Here is a 21,032-nt window from a genome sequence, read left to right on the forward strand (position 1 = left end):
CAGAAGCCAATTTATCAATGAGCTCATCTGCTCTTGGAATGGGATGAGCATCTGTCCTAGTGACAGCATTGAGACCTCTGTAGTCCACACAAAACCTCATTTCTCTCTTCCCATCTTTGGTATGAGGTTTTGGCACAAGGACCACTGGGCTAGCCCATGGGCTCTCTGATGGCTCAATCACTCCAAGCTCCAACATCTTTTGCACCTCAGCCTTTATACAATCCCTGACATGGTCAGGTTGCCTGTAGATCTTATTCTTCACAGGCAGATTGTCACCAGTGTCCACCTCATGGGTGCACCAGTTAGTCTGACTGGGTGTGAGTGAAAACAATTGTCTGTGGGCCTGCAACACCTGTCTGCAGTCCACCTGTTGCTGCTCAGTGAGGCTGCCTGCCAAGGCTACTCCATCAACTGAACCATCATCAGGGTTCTGGGAAAGCAGGTCTGGGAGAGGGTCACTCTCTTCCTCCTGTTCCCCATCTGTGGCCATGAGGAGACTCATGTCCTCCCTGTCAACAAATGCTTTCAATCTGTTCACATGGAGCACCCTGTGGGGGCTCCTAGGGGTACCAAAGTCAACCAAGTAGGTGACTTCTCCCTTCTTTTCAATGATAGGGTAGGGTCCAGTCCATTTGTCCTGGAGAGCTGCTGGCCCCACTGGGTCCAACACCCACACCTTCTGTCCTGGCTGGAACTCAACCATGACAGCCTTTTGGTCATGCCAGGCTTTCTGTAATTCCTGACTTGCCTCAAGGTTTTTGGATGCTCTCTCCATGTATTCAGCCATCCTGGAGCGGAGACCAAGTACATAGTCCACAATGTCTAGTTTAGGCTTTTTGAGAGGTAACTCCCATCCTTCCTTCACCAAACTCAATGGACCTCTTACAGGGTGGCCAAACAAAAGTTCAAAAGGGCTGTAGCCAACCCCCTTCTGTGGGACCTCTCTGTAAGCAAAGAGCAAGCAGGGTAAAAGGATGTCCCATTTCCGCCTAAGCTTCTCTGGTAAACCTTTTATCATTCCCTTTAGGGTCTTGTTGAACCTTTCCACAAGCCCATTGCACTGTGGATGGTAGGGTGTGGTAAACTTATAGTTTACTCCACACTCTTTCCACATTGCTTTTAAGTATCCAGACATAAAGTTGGTACCTCTGTCTGAAAGAACCTCCTTTGGAAAGCCCACTCTTGAGAAAACTGCAATGAGGGCTTTTGCCACCACAGGAGCTGTGGTGGTCCTCAGGGGAATTGCCTCTGGGTACCTGGTGGCATGATCCACTACCACCAGTATAAATCTGTGCCCAGATGCTGTTTGAGGATCCATGGGACCCACAATGTCTATTCCAACTCTTTCAAAGGGTACCCCCACCACAGGTAGTGGTATCAGGGGGGCCTTTGTTGTGCCACCTGACTTACCACTGGCTTGGCAAGTGACACAGGAGCGACAAAACTCCTTGACATTTTCTGACATGTGAGGCCAGTGAAAGTGTGGAACAAGCCTGTCCCAAGTCTTATTCTGGCCTAAGTGTCCTGCAAGGGGAATATCATGGGCCAAGGTAAGAAGGAAGCCCCTAAACTTCAAAGGTATAACCAACCTCCTGGTGGTGCCAGGCTTGGGGTCTCTAGCCTCTGAATAAAGGAGCCCTTCATCCCAATACACCTTATGGGTACCTTGAGCATTCCCTGCAGCCTCAGCAGCAGCTTGCTGTCTGAGGGGTTCAAGTGAAGGGCAATCTAATTGGGCCTGCCCCAGGTCTGCCCTTGAGGGTCCCCCTGTCCCCAGAAACTCAACCTGTTCAGGTTCAAGCTCATCTGAGACAGTCTCCTCTTGGACTGCAGAATCAGTTTCCTGTGAAACTTGATCCTCAACCTGGGGCAAGTGGGAAGGCACAGCCTTAACCCTCTTGCTCCTCCTCTTGGGTTGTGGTTGGTCTATTGTTTCAAGATCCACCACTGGTTCAGGAAGGCACTTCTTAGCCTGAGACCTTGTCACTGCAAGGACATGAGCTGAAATCCCTAGCATTTCTGCATGAGTCCTGTACTCCACTTCTGACCAAACTGAGCTTTCAAGATCATTGCCTAACAGACAGTCTACTGGGAGGTCTGCACTCACAACAACTTTCTTTAGGCCATCTACCCCTCCCCAGGAGAAGTTCACAACAGCCACACTATGGGAAGTAGTGGAGTTGCTTGCATTGGTCACTAGGTAACTTTCACCTAGTACAATCTGTCCAGGGTCCACAAAGCCAGGTGCCACCATTGTGACACTGGCACAAGTGTCCCTGTAGGCCTGAGCCAGTTTCTCATTAATTAAGGGAGTCTGCCTATATTTGCCCAGGTTACTGGGGCTTACTGCAGTGGGCAAAGATATGTCCACATCATATAGGAGAACTGCCTGTGTGGGGATTCTGACTAGGCCAGATTCCACCTCAGTACCCAGGGTCAACCCTACTAAACCCTTTGGCTGTGTACCACCACTGCTGACTGTACTAGGGGGTGCAGTTGCTTTAGGAGCTGCAGTGGTGGGGACTGGATTTTTCTTAGTGCATTCACTGCCCCAGTGTGAAACTGATTTGCAGGTATTACACCAAGGTTTCTTTGGGCCATCATTCTTCTTTTTCTTGTTTCCATTTTGGGAACCCCCCTCCTTATTGCTAGTTTGGGGGCCTGAAGACTTCTGGTCCTTTTCTTTATCTTTCTGATTCCCACCCTTCTGGTCTGTTTTCTTCTGGTCACCTTGGTTCTGGTTTTTCTGCTTAATCCTTGTTCTGACCCATTTGTCTGCCTTCTTTCCCAATTCTTGGGGAGAGGTCAAATCAGAGTCAACAAGGTATTGATGCAACAGCTGGTTCTGACAGTTATTAAGGATCTGTTCTCTCATCATAAGATTGTACAATCCTGTATAGTCTGAAACTTTACTTCCCTGCAGCCAACCCTCCAGAGCCTTAGTGGCACAATCTACAAAATCAGTCCAGTCCTGAGTCTGTGCTTTTTGGGTGTCTCTGAACAACAACCTGTATTGCTCAGTGGTTAGGCCAAACCCTTCAATAAGAGCACTCTTCAGAACAGAGTAGTTTTTGGCATCCTCAGGTCTAACAGTGAGGAGCCTGTCCCTCCCTTTCTCAGAAAAGGAGTACCATAAAATTGCTGCCCACTGATCCTCAGGGACCTGCTGTACCATGCAGGCCCTCTCAAGAGCAGTCATCCATTTGTGGATATCATCCCCTTCCTTGTAGGGGGGCACAATTTTTGTCAGGTTTCTATTGTCATAGGCCCTGTCTTTTTCTTTAGGAATTTTGCTGCCACCAGTGGCATCTAAGCCACTTATTTTTTTCTCCCTTGCCAAGGTAAGTTTAGCTTGTTCCAAAGTAAGCTTAGCTTGAGCCAGGGCTACCTCTTCCCTCTCTATCTGGAGTTGGACAGCCCTCATTCTGGCCCTATGCTCTTTTCTCTGGGAGGAAGTCATCCCTCTTTGAGATTCTCTTGAGGCACTAGAAAGGTGAGAGTCCTCTGATGGAGATCTCTCCCTTCTATTGCCTGGGAGAATTTGGTTATGAGATCTGGGGTGGTGCTGGCCCCCCCCATTCCCATGTAGGTCCAAGTTGGCCTGGTTAAGGCTGGCAACCTGTACCTGGTTTCCCTGCTGATCCTGATCTTCAGGCTCTTCTACATCAGAGCCTTCCTCTTCCTCTTCCTCCTCCACTACATCATCATCTGGAAGATCCTCATTCTCAGGGGAGTTTATCCCTTCCTCTGTTTCTAAGGGAGTCTGACTCACCTTATCTAGGTCATCCTTTTCTAGGAGAGCTATTAGGGAAGGAATGGTAGGGCCTCTGCCCTTTTTTAGCCCCCTGGCTGTGCACAAGGCACTCAGGTCTTTGTGGCTAAGGTTGTCATATCTGGATGTTGTCCCTATAGGATCAACTTCTACAGGAGCAGAACCTGAGGGTCTACCTGTATCAGACATGACTGCTAGTGAGGTGTAAGTGGTGCACTTACCTACACTAAGTGGTTTCCTACTGTACCTTGCTAGTGAGTTGTAGTCAGGGTGTGCTACTCCCTTTTATCTACAACTACTAAGTTCAGTAGAACTTAATATGCTAAGCTTTTGATTTATATGTACCTAGAGGTACTTGATGTGATCTTTCAATTTGATAAAGATTGCAATGGTAAAACAAACAGCAAGCTCAAATCCGCACCGCTGCACACCAATGTGAGAAGTTGGCCTGATATGTAGTGTTTCCAATTCTGGAACCACTGGGTATCAGTCCAAACAAACCCCAAAGATGTCTGGTTGTAAGTCAACCTTGTTAGACAAGCTATCCTAGTGGTAGCATGGACTAAGCAGCCTAAAGGCTAAACTTAAGAGGTCGTGTTAAGCGAGCTGTTTTACCACATACAATCCTGTAATCAAATGAAAGGACACCACACAAGTATATATTGTAAAAATATATGTATTTATTTCTAAATTACTCCCCAGTACTCTTTATGAGGAAAGGGGCACAAGCGTTAAATCAAAAGCACTGTTAAACATATAAAGTTGGCACAATTATGGCTGAGGGCGGGGGGCCACTCAGACCATATACTAAAAAAATGGTATAAGTAACACTTATCGAGCAATGGTTAGGCCTAGGGCCTAGAGATTCGCTGGGAGCAGTCAGGACAAGCAATGAAGAAGTCGGGAGTAGCCCACAGGATACGGGTGCAGCACGGAAAGTGCGGCGCGCACCAATGTAAAGTCAATGGTGCGTAAAAGTTAGTTAAAGTGAATTAAATGATACTTCCGCTGAACCTAGAAACACAAAACTTCAGACACAGACCCTAGAGGTGTGTGCCAGTGTAAGGACACCGGCGTTGCAAAGTTACCTCACCCACAGGCCGTGGGTGCACAGGGTCAAAGTGGCGTCGGGTTCTGTCACGCAGGTTCTGGGTGCTTGGAGCTGTTGCAGCTGCAGGCGCTGTGAAGCAGAAGTGTCCGGTGCGATCCAAGGGTGGATCGATGTAGAAAAGTACCTGAAAGCAGAGGGGACAGAGTCTGGGTCACTCAGCAGTGACCAGGGTGGAACCAGGACGGAACCAGGCAATGTCGGGCGCAATCAGGCGGTTGTCGATAGGCTTCTCTCCGCTGTCACGTGGGCTCTGGGGCATCTGCGACGTCCAGGAGCAGGTCACGATCTGTCCCACGTAGGCTCTCGCCGTCAGCACCGTCGGCTTGAAGATTGTAGCAAACAGCACTTGGCAAAAGCAATCCACGCGGAACCGGGAGATTGCTTATCACTCGAACCAGGAGGGTCAGAGTGGGTGCTCCTTTTCACAGGAGCTGGTGCAGATCTGGAGCAACCAGAAAAGCAAGTCGGTTTTCAAGTTTCGTCGGCACAGGGGCCACAAGCCAGCTGGCAAGTGACCGGGCCAACGCGTCGAGCACACACAGGCAGAAGGGCCCCACGCAGCACTCGTCGAGTGTGGAGGGGTGAGCTTTGGTGCAAGTGGAGCTCGGGGCTGGGGCTTCTCAAACCCCGGTGTACAGCTTCGAGGGTCACTCGTGGGCTGCACGGTCAGCGTCTCGTGGCCTTTTCAAGATGGCGTGCCCCACGCTTCCGGTCGCCTCCACGGGTCTCAGCTCTGCAGGGACTGTGGATCGGGCAGGTAGAAGGCAGGCAAGCTTGATCTCGTCGATCTCTGTCGCTCGAGTTCCGGCGGGAACTGCAACAAAGCAAGGGTCGAGGGCTGGATGGTGCCTGTTTGCACAGGGTGGTCACTCCTTGACCACAAGGGAGATTCTTCAGTCTTCTCACGTCGTGTAGAAAGTCGAAGGGTCCAGATTTCGTTTCTTATGTTTCTTCAGGATGATCTGAGGTCCGTTGGGACTGCTCCCCCTCTTATTCGAATCTAGGGGGTTGGACATCCTGCTAGGTCCCCTCCTATGGGTGGGACCCAGGAAGGGGGTGGTTACACCCCTCTCCTTTGATCCTGGCCGCGCTGGGACAGGGGCTGGGAGGCCCCAGAACCGGTTTGGCCGGATCCTGCCAGGGGCAGCCTTGTGCTCCCCAGGCAGTGTCTGGTTTCTTTGAAACCTCCCTACTCCAATCCACTATCTCCTGTCTGGGGTGGTTTGACACCGCCCTGTGACAGGAAACTCTTTGTCCAGGCCTCCTCTGCCGGGTTTCGGTCAGCAGCAGGAGGCCAGACCCGTGTCTGTGGCAGGGGCATCCATTTTGTGGATCTGAGGCTCATTTTAAATCAACCGCGTTTCAGTAAAGTAACATGTCTTCTCCCTCTAGAAGGGTGGAATGCTATCCCCGTCGCCAGAACTGGCGAGGGGATAGTATTCCAATTCGTATGACACCTTACACGACATGTTTTGATAAAGCCAAACCAAAGTTGCTATATAACCGCGAGGATTATAATGCGCTTAAGAGTATATGGTATGGCATTATCCCGGATCAGCTTAGGGAGTTGTTCCCGACAGCTGCAGACAGGCTCAGCTCATGCCAGAGCACCATCTCACATAAAACCACGCACTCTGCCTCCAGGATTGATGAGGCCTTCCATAGGAGTGGCTCACAGGTTATATATGTGTCCAGATATAGGTTTAGATATAGGTATACTATATCTAAGCAAGGGGTGATTACACCCACTTGCCCCAGCTGAGTGATCAGCCAGTTGTGTCAATTTAAGAACCAGCCAGGGGTGGCAAAAGCTATGCTTCAGCCCCTGGTAGGCCTTGGTGGCACCTATGCCCTGAGCACCTATAGTGCATGGTACAGGGGCTGACAAGGAGTCCATTTCCAATTGTGGTATGTACCTATAGCACATGTATCATAAATTTAGAGAGAGAACAGCAGGCTGGGGGTCTGTTTAGCAGGCCCACAGCCTCAGTAAGTCGAAAACCAGTGAAGCAAAAAGCAAAAAATTGGGGTGACCATAGGATAGCAGACCCTACTCTCCTACACGGGGACACTGCACACCAATTTTGCTTGAAACCTACTGCTCAGGCTGTGAAAAAGGGGTGCCATTTTCCTTGATTTCATCAGAGCCCATAACACCCTTGCTAAGCTACTGTTTTCAACACAATGCGGAGATGAATAACATCAGTAAGGACGTTTGCTGATGCATATATCAGAGTTTGCTTTCAATTTTTTGTATTTTACATTTTCAGTATGTTTTATAAAATTATAGTTGCATTACGTAAATATATAAGGTTGTGATCTATTGTGCTGGAGTGTGGTATTAGGCACCTATGTAACAGCTTTTTTTTTCAATGTTTTTACTCCAGATCAGACAAGTGACAAAAAAACATTCACAATTAGTAATTCCAGATAGGCTGTGCTTTAAATGGGCAGGTGGTATCAGGTACTGAGTTCCTGCACATTTCAGATTTGAAAGGCAGAGTACCTACACTTCTGTGCAATGGTGGAATACCTTTAATAGGAGAGGGCCTGGCACTTATCAGTAGCATGAAAGTATTCTGGGTAGTCAGTACCTGAACATCAATCTATATTTACATTTACAGCACTGTAGGCAGGCCACGAACTACAAACATGCTTAATTTGAGCCAGTGGTTCAGCTCAGGCACTCAATTGTCAACACCAGGGCTTGTGACAGTCTGCCACACGGTGGCCATGTCTGGCTAAATTAGAGATTACCACAAACAGCTAATTATGAATTCAATATACATTAAAAAACGCCTATTACTTGCCGCCCAAGCCATTCTTATAACTTTGTGAATAGTCCGAATTGCCACACTTGTAGGAGTGTGATTGTTAGTATTAGTAGTTGTGTTGTTATTATCATTGGCAGCATGGCAGGGACAATATGTGGTGCAACCTCCAGTGACCTCCTGATGAGGGCCCTGGCACTTGTCTTTTTACAAATTAAGTACTGATAGCTGCAGAGAATACTAAATGCTGCTCTCCATCACTTGTCAGCTGTGAACCCCAGAGAGCTGCGATCTAATTGTGGCTCAACAATTTGACTAGATTCCGTGATTCTCTGTATCTCCCTCAGCCTTGATTCCCTAATGTGGCAATTGGAAAGACGCTAACCCGCAGAACAAAGCCCTTCGGAAAAAAAACGGACGTTTTACTTTTTTAGCTGCCTCAACCACACAGGCTTCCTTGCCGGCTCGTGCATCCGGCGTCATTTCTTATGATTACCACGGGGATTTCTGAAGGGATATATGAAAACCTGCGGCCTGGCGTTAAAGGCCTAAACGCTCACAAATGCCAAGTTGTCACTCTCGTTGGGTCTCGGCAGCCAGAAAAGAAAGGTGCGTTTTAATGCTACCCCCAAGTCAATTAAAATACAGTAATGCTGACATCTGCGGCAGACTGAATGATCAAAGCGACGGGTGCCCATGCAGCTTCTGACACAAAAAAACAGTGTGTTTGGCGGCAGAGTGACACAGTGTAACAGGTCAGGTAATTATGAAAAAAACTATGATGTATCTGTTGCAATTGCTTAGCTTGTCCCCATTATCAGAGCCATCAAACGGAACAGCACTCTCACTTCTGCCGACTGCGCGTGAAGCCGGTGACACCCCCGCTCTCCCGATGCAGATGGCATCTCCGGAGAGGCTGAATTAATTTGACAACAAATGTGTGATCGCGCCGCCGCTGTCTCCCGCGCTTTTGAATGGCGCGCTTTTTTGTTTGGTTTTAATTGTGGAAAGGACAGCTCCTTGGCGCGTCGGGGGATAAACTGCAAAGCTGCTGCCGCGGCCGCCCGTCCACCGTGGGCCGGACCGGGCCGCTCTCCGCCGGCCTCGCGTCCGCTTCAGAGAGGCTGAGTGCGGCTCGTGGCAACACGTTCCATTCCCTCTCCTTCCCCGCAGCCGGGGAGCTGCGCATTAATTACGTCGATTAAAGGATTTTTTTTAGTTGTTTCCTTGATGTGTTTATTAAATTAATGAAGGAATTTGACAGACGAGTCTGTGTGCTCAGGGTGTGATGATGCTTCAGCTATGAGTATACATTAGCGAGTTGCATATCTCCGGCCCTGCTAACATTTATAATTGCCTTAATGGATTTTCTGTTATGGGCAATGCCTTTTTTTTCTCGCTCACTGATGCAGACTAATTACAGCTTTTTGCATTAAATTCTAATAGATTTCAATTTATCTCCTCTAAATTATCACAATAATTACAGTAATAAATTAGGCATATGGATGACATTAATCACAGCGATTTAAATTTGGCATCATAACCCAGCCGCAGACAAGGATCACTATTTCAGGCGGCGCGTACCCCCCCCCCCCCCCTCTCAATTAAGCGCTCCAAAACAAAACAAACAATTGTAGAGTGTTAGGGCCCGGTTACGATATCAGAGGGAGTCGGGACCAGAGTTCATCCGTTCATCCGACATCGTTGGGGAACTGGAACCGAACGACCTCCTGTCGTCGGTTCCAGCCCAGCAAGTAGGATATGACTCAACAATGTTCAGTCGCAAACCTATTCTTTACAATGGGAGCATGCATTCAGAATGGAATGCATGCTCCCATTGTTAAGAGCAGAGGTGCAGTTCATCCGGTCCCTGCCACCGGGTGCAGGGATCAACAGGGTGGCACCATCGGTGCCCCCTAGGCAGCCATCCGGAGGCCTAGCAACCATGAGGGCCCTACTGGGGGCCCCAAAAGTCAGATTCCCACAGCCTTTCTGTGTCGGAAAGGCCGACACAGAAAGGCTGTGGGAATCTTCCATCGTAATCCCTCGGCCGGAAAGAGCCGCCCGAGGGATTGATGGAGAATTTCCGAATGGCAACCGGGCTCTCCGTGCCCGTTGGAGGCCATTCGGAAATCCAGTACGGATTCCTTTCCGACTGACCCCATCAAAATGGGTCAGCCGATGGGAATCCGAACGGAACATTTCGATGTGATTTGAGCCGTTTCTGACTGCATTGAAATCGACCCCTTAGAGGCAGAAAGGAGAGCCACCAAATATATCTGTAATATGGCCGGCTTCCAGTGGCGGCGCAGCAGTCACTAGTGCAGCAGGTGCAGTGGCAATGGGGCTCAGAGGTATGAGCCAGGCCGTATTAACAGCATTACAGGCCCCTAGGTAAAGCAGTGCACTGGGCCCTGCCTACACAACCACACACAGGAATAAAAACGTTTAGCGGAAAATTAGTGTTAAATTCTGGTCTGCTTGGGGCAACTGCCCAGCGTGCCTATGCTTTAAGACGGAACTGGTATGAGGGACCCACAACACCCTAATTATGGTTGTCTTTTACTATCCAACAAGGGGGCACCTATCTCACTTCCATTGTTTACAGTAAGGACCTCTGGCACCCTTGCTATGCCACTGCCTGCTTTATACAATCACTGTCTATGCATGATTACATATGTGTAGTAGTAGATCAATAGTCCACACATGGGCGTAGCTAAAAATAGTGCTGCAGTTCCAGTGGCAATGGAGCACAGAGATGTAAGGGGCCTACAGCACCCTAATTGTGGTGGTCTTTCAACCAGTTTATCGCAGCTGCAATTCCGCCACGGTGCATGGGCGTTCCATTGAATGAGAGGGGCTGCGTCGGCCAACGGACGTGCGCAGCACTACCGAGGTAGTGCCTGCGACGCCCGTTGGCCGACTGGCGTACTTAACAGTTTAATACCCACCCAGGCGGCATGGAGCTAATTTTCTTTGTTTACATTAGGGCCCATGGCACCCTTGCTATTCTCAACATCTATGTACAAGATCCTACATGTAGTAGAACCAATGCTTTGATTTGTTAAATACTATGTTCTAGCTCTCAAAGTTTATTACAGAAGTCTGTGGCCAATGCTTTAGAATAGTGGGGCTGCCAAATACTAAGGCTGTCTAGTCTTGATTAAATTTCACTCCTCTTTAGTTAACCACCCTAAACTTCCTGCTCCTTTATTTCACTGTTACAGGTAATTTTTCATCCCTGCTTTCTCCCTTTGCCACTGTTTCTCAATCATTATCTTCATCCGGTTTCCCCATTTGATACCCTTCTCTCTCTTGTCTGAGACAAAATCTGATAATTAAAATTAAGTGCCGGTCCCTAAAAATAAATTCTAGTGAACCCCACCTCCTAACATCTGCTCAAATTAAGCACTGAGTAGAATAATACTCCACTTTGTACCCCTTATTCTGAAAGTGTTTTGATGTGCATTTATCTGAAATGTTTCATTAGTATGCAACATTTTGAGCATTGAATACCCATTGAGAGGCTATCATTAGCTGAGTGTCCCGTGAAAAAATACAACTTTCTAGATTATCACTGCTACTGCTCATGCAGTCAAATGTGCCTCCTGGCCTAAGCCCTCACTATAGTTGCATAAAAAGGCAACATCTCACCTATCACATTAGGCCTTTGGTTGGTAAAAAAAAAAAAGCTTGCAACTCAGCAAGTAGCAAGGAGACTCACATCATCACAATCTTGGTTAGAGCATCCCTGGGACAAACAATCATCAATCTTCTTAAACTGTACCGTCTTCTTGTGGGGATAGACTCCAAGGACCATGAGACTTGTATGTACCTACCATAACATGCAGGATTGAGTGGTCCTCTAATAGTTCCAGTCATAGGGCGTGGGAATAAGTAGGCCAAGAGTATTACATTGAACAACGTAAGGATGTTTAGTTTTAAGTGTGGGACCAGACATGTGGCACTCACTCCACCTGACTTGAGAAGCGCTCTACATCATTCTGTCTTTTGAGTTTCTTGAGTTTGCCTGACCGGTTGCTGAGTCTCGCAAGCACTTTATTTTACAATGCTTGCCATGCTACCAGTTTATCCACTTGTGGGTCCTTTTTATAATGTTGTGCCTGTCTAATACCAGCGGAGAAATATTGCTACCCCTAACAGCCAGCATTTGGGTGATAGAAGTCACAAGGGCAGATTTTTCAACACAGTTCACTGCTGCAAAGTCAAGCAAAGTGATGCAAAGTGGCACAAAGGGCTGATAAAGTGCTTACTTTCCACTGTAAAACTATTTTTCTCTTCCGGAATGTAGCTTTAAAAATAACACAAATAACACTTTGTGCTGCTTTGCCTTAAGGGGGTGTTAAATGGGTAGTCCAATGCTACCACCTATTGTTTTAAAGGCAAAGCCCTATTGTAGAAAGGTAGGATCTTTCTTTTATGGTTACCCCCACTTTTTGCATGGGGTCAGTATGTTTTGACTGTAGTTTGCTGGGATCCTGCTAAAACGGAATTTAGCATCTGTGCTGCTCTCCCAAAATGGCTTTGTAAGTACTTTTGTACCTCCACAATTGGCTACAGGTGTAGCCTTGTAATTCCCTAGTATATGGTACCAAGGTACCCAGGGTATAGCTACAACAGGGTTCTCCCATGGGCTGCAGCATGTATTGTGCCACCCATGGAAGTCCACTTAAACTCTGACTGCAGGCCTGCCATTGCAGCCTGTGTGAGATGAGAGAGGAGAGGAGTTGGCCTAATGTCTAGGGCAGTCGACATCAAGTCTGGGGAACCGGGTTCGAGTCTCGACAATGACGCTGATAATCCTGTGATTCTGGGCATCAAGGACATCCAAAGTAATCTCCCTCGGAGGGAATGAGTTAATCCCCTGCATCTGCAGGCACCACATCCAAGCTGACCGGTCTGCTGATCCTGTTGTTCTAAGGACCGCCCAAGACTCAGCAACACAGGTGGTGGTTCTGTGGCTCCTAAGAGTCCTGGCCTGTGTCTTCACTGCAATCTTGAAAGCAGTATCCCACGTTGGAGGCACTGGGACTGCACTCCTGTGCACCGCATCGACTTGTTATTGCAAAAGCTTGTTGGCTCTGCACTCCAAAGATCTTCGGGCTACAAGTAGCTCCATCCTCCAGCATCTCACCCGTCGAAGAACAGCATTCCCCTGCCACCTCTGCATTGTGGACCTCCATCTTTGGTGAGCTGCCTGAAGTTCTCCTGTGACTCCTGTGCCTTCAGGCTGTGGGTCCTCTTGAGGGTCTTGTTCTTCTTTGGTGGGCTACCCTGCTTTCTTGTGCCTGCTCTGACTCTCCTGCATGTGGTGAGTCCCTTGGACGTTGCTGGTCCCAACAATTGCATCTTTTTGTTTTTCACACCAGTTAAGAATATCAAGACTTGTTGGTGCCCCGCTGAACCCCGACCACCTGGACACCGACATCTGACATGGGACAGCTCATGTACAGCTCCTGCTCTTCCACATCTTTGCCAGATCCCCACAGCTGTAGTGACAAGGTTCTTGTGAACTCTTCTGAACTTCTTGACAAGGGTGGGCATTGTGCTTCTGTACCTCCTGGTCACTTCCGAGTGACATAGATTCTGGCCCCTCTGCTTGCAGGTCCACCTCTTCAAGAATCCACCCTTGGATTCCACTGGACTTCTCCACCGATTTCTCCAGAGGCATTTCTTCCTGGGTCACTCATTGTCATCGATGGGTGGTTCTGACGTCACGTCACCCCTATGCACCGGACTTACCTGGTGCTGGTAACCTGGTTCCTGGGGCATCCACAGGTTGAATGGCTCTCCAACCTTCTGTCCTCCAAAGGGTTTCTTCGGGGTCCTCTAGGAAGGGTACTTTTTCTTTAAAACTGCAACCGTGACTGCTCAATTGACTTCCATTGAACATGTAGCTGTGTTTCCACTCTGCACACAGCCTCCTTGGGTTTCCTGTGTACCTACCTTGGGTGGTTCCTGGTTCACCAAGCTCTTCTAAGTCCTTTGATCCAACTCCTGTTCTCATTTGCAGTTGGCATTCCACTTATTTAATATATGGGTTGGTATCCCCCCCTGGAGATCACTGTATATTTGTGCTACTTACCTGATTTTATTTAGGTATTCTTATGGGTATTATTAGCATCTCCAGGTAGGAGATATACCAAGTGGCAGTGATTGTGTTGTGCTCATAAATATCCTTATTTTTCATGAACACTTTGTGGTTATTTCTCATCTAATCTACACTATTGATTCAATGTGGTAAAACAAGATGCTTTACACCCCTTCAAGATAACTCTGAAGGCTGCTCTCCACAACTACCCCTTTGAGAGCTTTAAGGTTATCAAAGACACTAAAATCACCATAAGGTTTCTGGGTTAGTGCAAGGTATATCACTCCTTTAAGTGTACACCGTATACTTAGCTAGCCTCCTACATCTATTTACTAAAATTGATAGACAGGGCTTGCATTAAAAAAGAATGCCCCCTTTACACAGGTGTAACAAGCAGAAATGTTTTAAACAGGCCCACAAAGAAATGGAATTGAATTACTTAATGTCGGATTGTCCTACATTGATAGAGAACATAGATAAAATTGAAAAAGGAGATGAAGTCAAAGCAAAAGCTTCACAATTAAGGTCTTGAAGTATGCCAGACCAAAGCAGGCTTCCTATAGAACTTTATTTTAACAATTGTCACTAGTAAAGGCAGAATTAATGCTGAACATGTTTTTTTTTACCCACATTGGCAATGTTTTCTATCAACAGATCTGAGAACAGCAACAATAGGTTCACTAAACAAAGAGGGGAAATCCAGAGAAGACTATTAATTGTACTGCCTGATTCATGATTAAATAGTGAGACAAACATACTGGCCAAAATGTTGGCTAACTGATCAACCCCATTGATTGCTAATTGGGTCCATCTAGACCATGGATACTCACAAACTTTCTCTCAGGGGCCACATTTAAAGTGCGGTTTGTGGCAGAGGCCCGCAACAGTAGGGGCAGGGTCAGTGGAGGAGGGGGCAGGGCAAGAGCAAAACAAACTGTGACCATGAGGTTGAGCACAGGCTCCTGCAGCGGACGCATTCGTCTACTGAGCCACCAGCCCTGCCATACACGTATCTATCTATCTATCTATCTATCTATCTATCTATCTATCTATCTATCTATCTATCTATCTATCTATCTATCTATCTATCTATCTATCTATCTATCTATCTATCTATCTATCTATCTATCTATCTATCTATCTGTCTGTCTGTCTGTCTGTCTGTCTGTCTGTCTGTCTGTCTGTCTGTCTGTCTGTCTGTCTATCTATCTATCTATCTATCTATCTATATATCTATCTATCTATCTATCTATCTCTATCTTTCTCTATTTCTCGCTCTATCCCTCTCTCTATCTCTATCTCTAGCTCTTTCTCTCTCTCTCTCTCTCTCTCTCTCTCTCTCTCTCTCTCTCTCTCTCTCTTCACTCTCTATATCGCTCTCTCTATCTCTATCACTCTAGTTCTCACTCTATCTCTCTCTACATATCTATTTCTATCTCTCTATCTATCTATCTATCTATCTATCTATCTATCTATCTATCTATCTATCTATCTATCTATCTATCTATCTATCTATCTATCTATCTATCTATCTATCTATCTCTCTATCTCTCTATCTATCTATCTATCTATCTATCTATCTATCTATCTATCTATCTATCTATCTCTAGCTATCCTATCTGTCTCGCTCTATCTCTCTCTATCTATGTCTCTATCTCTCTCTATCTTGATCTCTCTCTATCCCTCTCTCTCTCTATCTCTCTCTATCTTTCTCTGTCTCTCTCTCTCTTCTATCTCTCCCTATCTTTTATCTCTCGATCTTCTATCTCTCTATTTTCTATCTCTCTATCTGTCTATGTCTCTATTTGTCTATGTCTCTATTTGTCTCTGTCTCTATCTGTCTGTCCCTGTCTGTCCCAGTCTCTGTCTCTAACTGTCTGTCCCTGTCTCTGTCCCTGTCTGTCCCTGTCTCTATCTGTCTGTCCCCGACTCTGTCTCTATCTGTCTGCCCCTGTCTGTCCCTGTCTCTGCCTGTCCCTGTCTCTGTCTCTATCAGTCTGTCCCTGTCTCCGTCTGTCCCTGTTTCTGTCTCTATCTGTCTGTCGCTGTCTCTGTCCCTATGTCGGTTTATCCCTGTCTCTATCTATCTGTCCCTGTCTCTATCTGTCTGTGTGGATTACTATCTGTCCCTGTCTCAGTCTGTCCCAGTCCCTATCTGTCCCTGTCTCTGTCTCTATCTGTCTGTCCCTGTCTGTATCTGCCTCTATCTGTCTGTCCCTATCTCTATCTGTCCCTGTCTCTGTCTGTCCCTGTCTCTATCTCTATCTCTGTCCCTGTTTCTGTCTCTATCTCTGTCTCTCTGTCCCTGACTGTCCTTGTCTCTGTCTCTATCTGTCTCTCCCTGTCTCTGCATGTCCCTGTCTCTATCTGTCTGTCTCTGTCTCTATCAGTGCCTGTCTGTCTGTCCCTGTCTCTATCTCTTTTCCTGTCTCTGTCTGTTCCTGTCTCTATCTGTCTCTTTCTCTATCTGTCTCTGAGTCTCAATCTGTCTCTGCGTCCAAACAGGAAGGTTCCCAATGGCCCTTTTTTAAAGTCAGCAGTGAAAGTGCTTACAGCTGACTTTTAAAGGGGCTTTTGGGAAGCTTTCCAAAGGTTCCCTGACATCACAGAGGCCGGTAGTAAACACGAAAGATGGCCACAGGAGCATACGTAGTGAACACCTATTTAATACGTATTCACTACCTATGTTTCTGCGGTCATCTTCTGTGTTCACTGCCGCCCGTGGAAACTGCAAGGCAAGGTCCGTGGGCCGCCAATGAAGGCCTGCCGGGCCGATGGTGATCCGCGGGCCATACTATGAGTACCACGGATCTAGACCAATCAGTTTTCAGGACACCTCTATCTACCAAGCTCAATTGGGGAAGGTTATCAACAGGAGCAGCTGTTGTCTGGGAAGAGTGGGGGTGGGGGGTGTCAGGGAGGGGGGAACAACAGATGAAAATAGAAAATAAAACAATGGAAAAAGAACTTATCAGTCGCCGCCACATTGCTATGTTCTGCTCCTCTCCACTGCAGGCACGGGCTCCTAGACTCCCCTGCAACCTATCCAGATGTCAGCATGAGTACAGCATCAGGATTGGCTCGAGCTCCCTCAATTTGCACTCCCAGAGAGACTGGGAGCCTGTGCCTGCTGTCTCCAACCCGGCAACGCAGCTTGGGATGGAGACTGCTCAGGACGCATGTCGGTTTGGCCGTCCTGAGACAGCCGGCCAAACCAACATGCACACTGACAACTATGCCCACCACTCCTCCTCGTCTCTTTTACCCCAATGACCCCGCCCATGTGCCAATGCCTGCAGATTTAATCGACACCGCCAAACTGTACTTTAGACAGTCGGAAAGCCCAGGAGAGTTCCAGATTGGGGCGAAGTCTGAGTAATATTTTATACCCCACCTAGTTTTCAGATTCTGCCATGTGTTAAGTGCCGCCTGAATCACCTTTAGACGGACTTTCTTAAAGAACCTTATAGCTCCAAATTTGTACAGAAAACCATCTCCACCCCCCTCATGTGTTGCCACAGCCTGCAGGATCCACCCCCAGTATTTATTGCTAGGGCTAGACAGGAGACTACGGATGTTTTTAAACTGAAAAAAAAGGCAAAAACAGAAAATATCCGGTAATGCAAGCCCCCCCTTGAGTAATCTCCTCTTCAGCTTCTTCCAGGACAATCTGGAGCTCTTATTGGCCCATATAAAACTACCGATCTTACTCTGGATTTTCCCAAGAAGCTTAGAGGGGAACTCAAGAGGGATGGCACTAAAGAGATATGTTAGCTTGGGTAAGATTACCATCTTAACTATATTTATTCGGCCATATATTGTAAGTTGGAGGTTTCTCCATCTAAGGAAAAGGTGATCAATTTCCTTTGTTACTCTATTTAAGTTAGTCAGGGGGATCTTCAGCGAGTCTTGCTCTATAGTCATTCCCAAGTATTTACATCCAGGTCTCCCTCGTCTTTCCCAGCCTTCAACCCCCCAGCACATTATCTCGGTCATAAGGGTGTTGGCTGCGTAGCCAGAGAATCTTCCAAACTCACTTAAGGAATGCTCAACCTTTGGGAAGACCTCAGCAGGATTACTAGTATAGACTAGCAAATCATCCGCATAAAGAGCGAGTTTAATATTTAGATCTTGAACTCTAAAAGGGGTATTTGGGGATCTAGAGTAAGCATTTGCGCCAGTGGTTCTATATAAATATTGAATAGTAGGGGTGAAATAGGGCACCCCTGTCGGGTGCCTCTCCTTATTTCGAACCTGGATGTTAATTTTCCATTTAGGAGAATAGTCGCTGATGCGCCATCATAGCAGTTTACTATTGATCGTATAAGCAGTGGGCCAAATCCCATGACTCTAAGGGTTTCCCAGAGGAAAATCCAGCTAACGCGGTCGAACGCCTTAGCAGCGTCATATGCTGCTACTGCAAGTGGTTCTGACCTTGCTACCTCTAAATCTATGCAACCTATTAGTTGTAGTGTTTGTTCTTGTATGAACCTACCCGGCGTAAACCCCTTCTGCTCATCCCCTTTTATCTGTGGTATCACCTTGACCAATCTCCCCGCCAAAATGCTAGTAAAGATCTTATAGTCTGCGTTTAGCAGGGAGATTGGCCTATAGAAGTCTGCCTTCAGTGGGCTCTTACCAGGTTTTGATATAAGAACAATTGTTGCTTCCTTGCAGGACGGGGGTATTTCCCCCCCCCCCTATATAGATGTGGTTAAATAACTCAAGAAGTCTAGATGTAATTACCTCATTGAGAATCTTATAAACTTCTCCTGGAAGTGCATCCGTCCCCGCTGCCTTTTTGTTTTTAATCTTAGCCAGATGTAGTTTAATCTCTTCCTCTGTTATAGCTATTTCAAGTGACTTTTGACTGTCATTTGTCAATCTTGGCAGATCTTTATTATTAAGCCACGCTTGTATGCAGTCAGTATCAGGAACTGTCTCCTCTTTACATAGCTCCGAAAACAGAGAAACCAGGCATCACTGCATATCTTCATGTGTACTAGATGTTGTGCCTTGTTCATCTATAATTAATTTATTAATGCTATTATTAACCCTCTCAGCTTTTAACTTCCATGCTAAAATGGTGCTTGCTCTCTCCCCATACTCATAATGCTCCATTCTGTGAGCATTCCATTTAGCTTTCACTTTTTCCTCCAACTTGGCTCTATATTCTAAGCGAATTCGTTCTGAGTCTTTTAGAATAGAAGGGAGAATCTCAGGTTGGCAATGCAGCCTAACGATCTCTAATATGGATATCTCTAATTCCTTTTTATGGAATTCTAGCCTATTCTTCTTGTTTTTAAAGGAAGCAAAGCTATGAAATTCCCCTCGAATATAGGCTTTAAAGGCCTCCCATACGACATCAGGGGTTGTTGACCCTACATTGTCTAAAAAGTATTTAGTTGTTGATTCTTTGATGTTAATGATCAACTCTGGGTCTGCTAATATACCTCTGTTTAACGTCCAACGGGGGGGGGGGGGGGATTTAACTTTGCTACCTACAAGTGTGAATGTTATTGGTGCATGATCAGGGAGAATAGATGGCTGAACAAGAATATCCTCCATATTTTCTAACCCTACTGCGTCGGTTAAGATGTAATCTATTCTGGAGGAATGGCTGTGTTTTTTGCTGAAGTAAGTGACCCTCGATCCTGTCCCCCCCTTGGCTTCCCATGCGTCTACCAAGCCAAGGTCATGGATCATATTGATCATTGTTCTCCGAGTGCGCTGTGCTACTACATATTTACTATAATTAGACCTATCTTGAGCGGGGTCTAGAAGAACATTAAAGTCACCTCCTATTATTATTGAAGTTGTAACTTCTGGCCTGTACTTTAAGGAGACAGCCTGGGTCATCTATATTTGGGCCGTAGTAGGATACTATGGCGATCTCGCTCCTCCCTAGGTGTGCCTGCACTAAGATCCACCTACCCGAGCCATCCGTTGATACATTTTTGATGGTATTGATAGCTCCCTTCCTTATTAAAACCGCCACCCCCTTGTTATATGTCAAATTTTGGGAAAAGATGGAATGCTCTAACCATTTATATCTACCAAAGACTTCTTTGGTTTCTATGTAGCTTAAATGGGTTTCCTGAATAAGGAATACCTGGGCAGTTGGCTGCTCGAGATATTTCATGATCAGGCGCTGTCTTCTACTACACCGCAGACCATTGACGTTCCATGATAGAAACTTTAGCCTTTCTTCAGCCATTATGTCTGTAGTAATCCATTACTCTACTTAAATCGATAATCCACACTAACATACTTGTCTTTAGCAAAACTAGGTTTAAGGACAATTTCTTTTTGTTTTTCCCCACTGCAACCCCACCCGTGCCCCGGCCTCCCCTGCCCCCTTCCCACCCCCTTGTGACCCCTCTATCCCTCTACCCCCCTGGGGAACCCTCCCTTTTTTCTTGGGCATACACCCTATGGTGGAGCCCCCCTCGATGTGTGGCTATTTAAAGGAAAAAAAGATACTTAATACTTAACGGTATACAAAGTGTTGTTGACATTTAATTTTAATTTTGCCCTCATTTTATCTATTTCAAAAGGGATTTTTTATTTTTTTTGTATTCAAATACAGCATCTTAATGGGATATAGTTCACTCTTTACTGACTACCTCACCCCCCTCTCTAACCTGGTCTCCTCCTCCTCCAGCCCCCCCCCTCTTTTTGATCTTATCTATTAGGAGATCATCCGACCGAATAGAAAACATAAATGAGGTGGGGGTCAGATTGCTTTTCAATTGACCGGACTTTAATGCAAGAGACAGGATTTTCTCTTTAAGGGAGTACGTTAAAAAATTTACAAGTATTTTCCTTGAACGTTCCCTCCCTGGAGTTCTTCTATAGGGATCACGGTGGACCCTTTGTATATCGATATTTAAATTCAACTCTTCCTCATCAGGTGAAATTAATGTCCTCAAGAGGGAAACCACAAAGCTTTTTATATCGCTCCCCTCGATATCCTCTGGAACATTAAGTAGCTTTAGATAATTTTTTCCTAGAGTGATTCTCCAATCTCTCTATTTCATCATATAGTGATTTTGCTGAGTCAACTTTTTAACCGTAATGGAGGAGGAGTTTATGCTTTCCTTGATTTTAGGCACCTCGGCTTCAAGCGCATACGTTCTCTTTGAGACTGCCTCTACCTTCAGTGATAAGAGGTCACAAGAAGCACGAAATGCCTCCTGATTGGCTTCCGAAGTGGAGAATCTCCTACTGGTGTCATCAAATCTCTTTCCTATATCATCTCGTATA

Source organism: Lissotriton vulgaris, chromosome 8, assembly GCF_964263255.1.
Source record: "Lissotriton vulgaris chromosome 8, aLisVul1.2, whole genome shotgun sequence".
Classification (NCBI taxonomy): Eukaryota; Metazoa; Chordata; class Amphibia; order Caudata; family Salamandridae; genus Lissotriton; species Lissotriton vulgaris.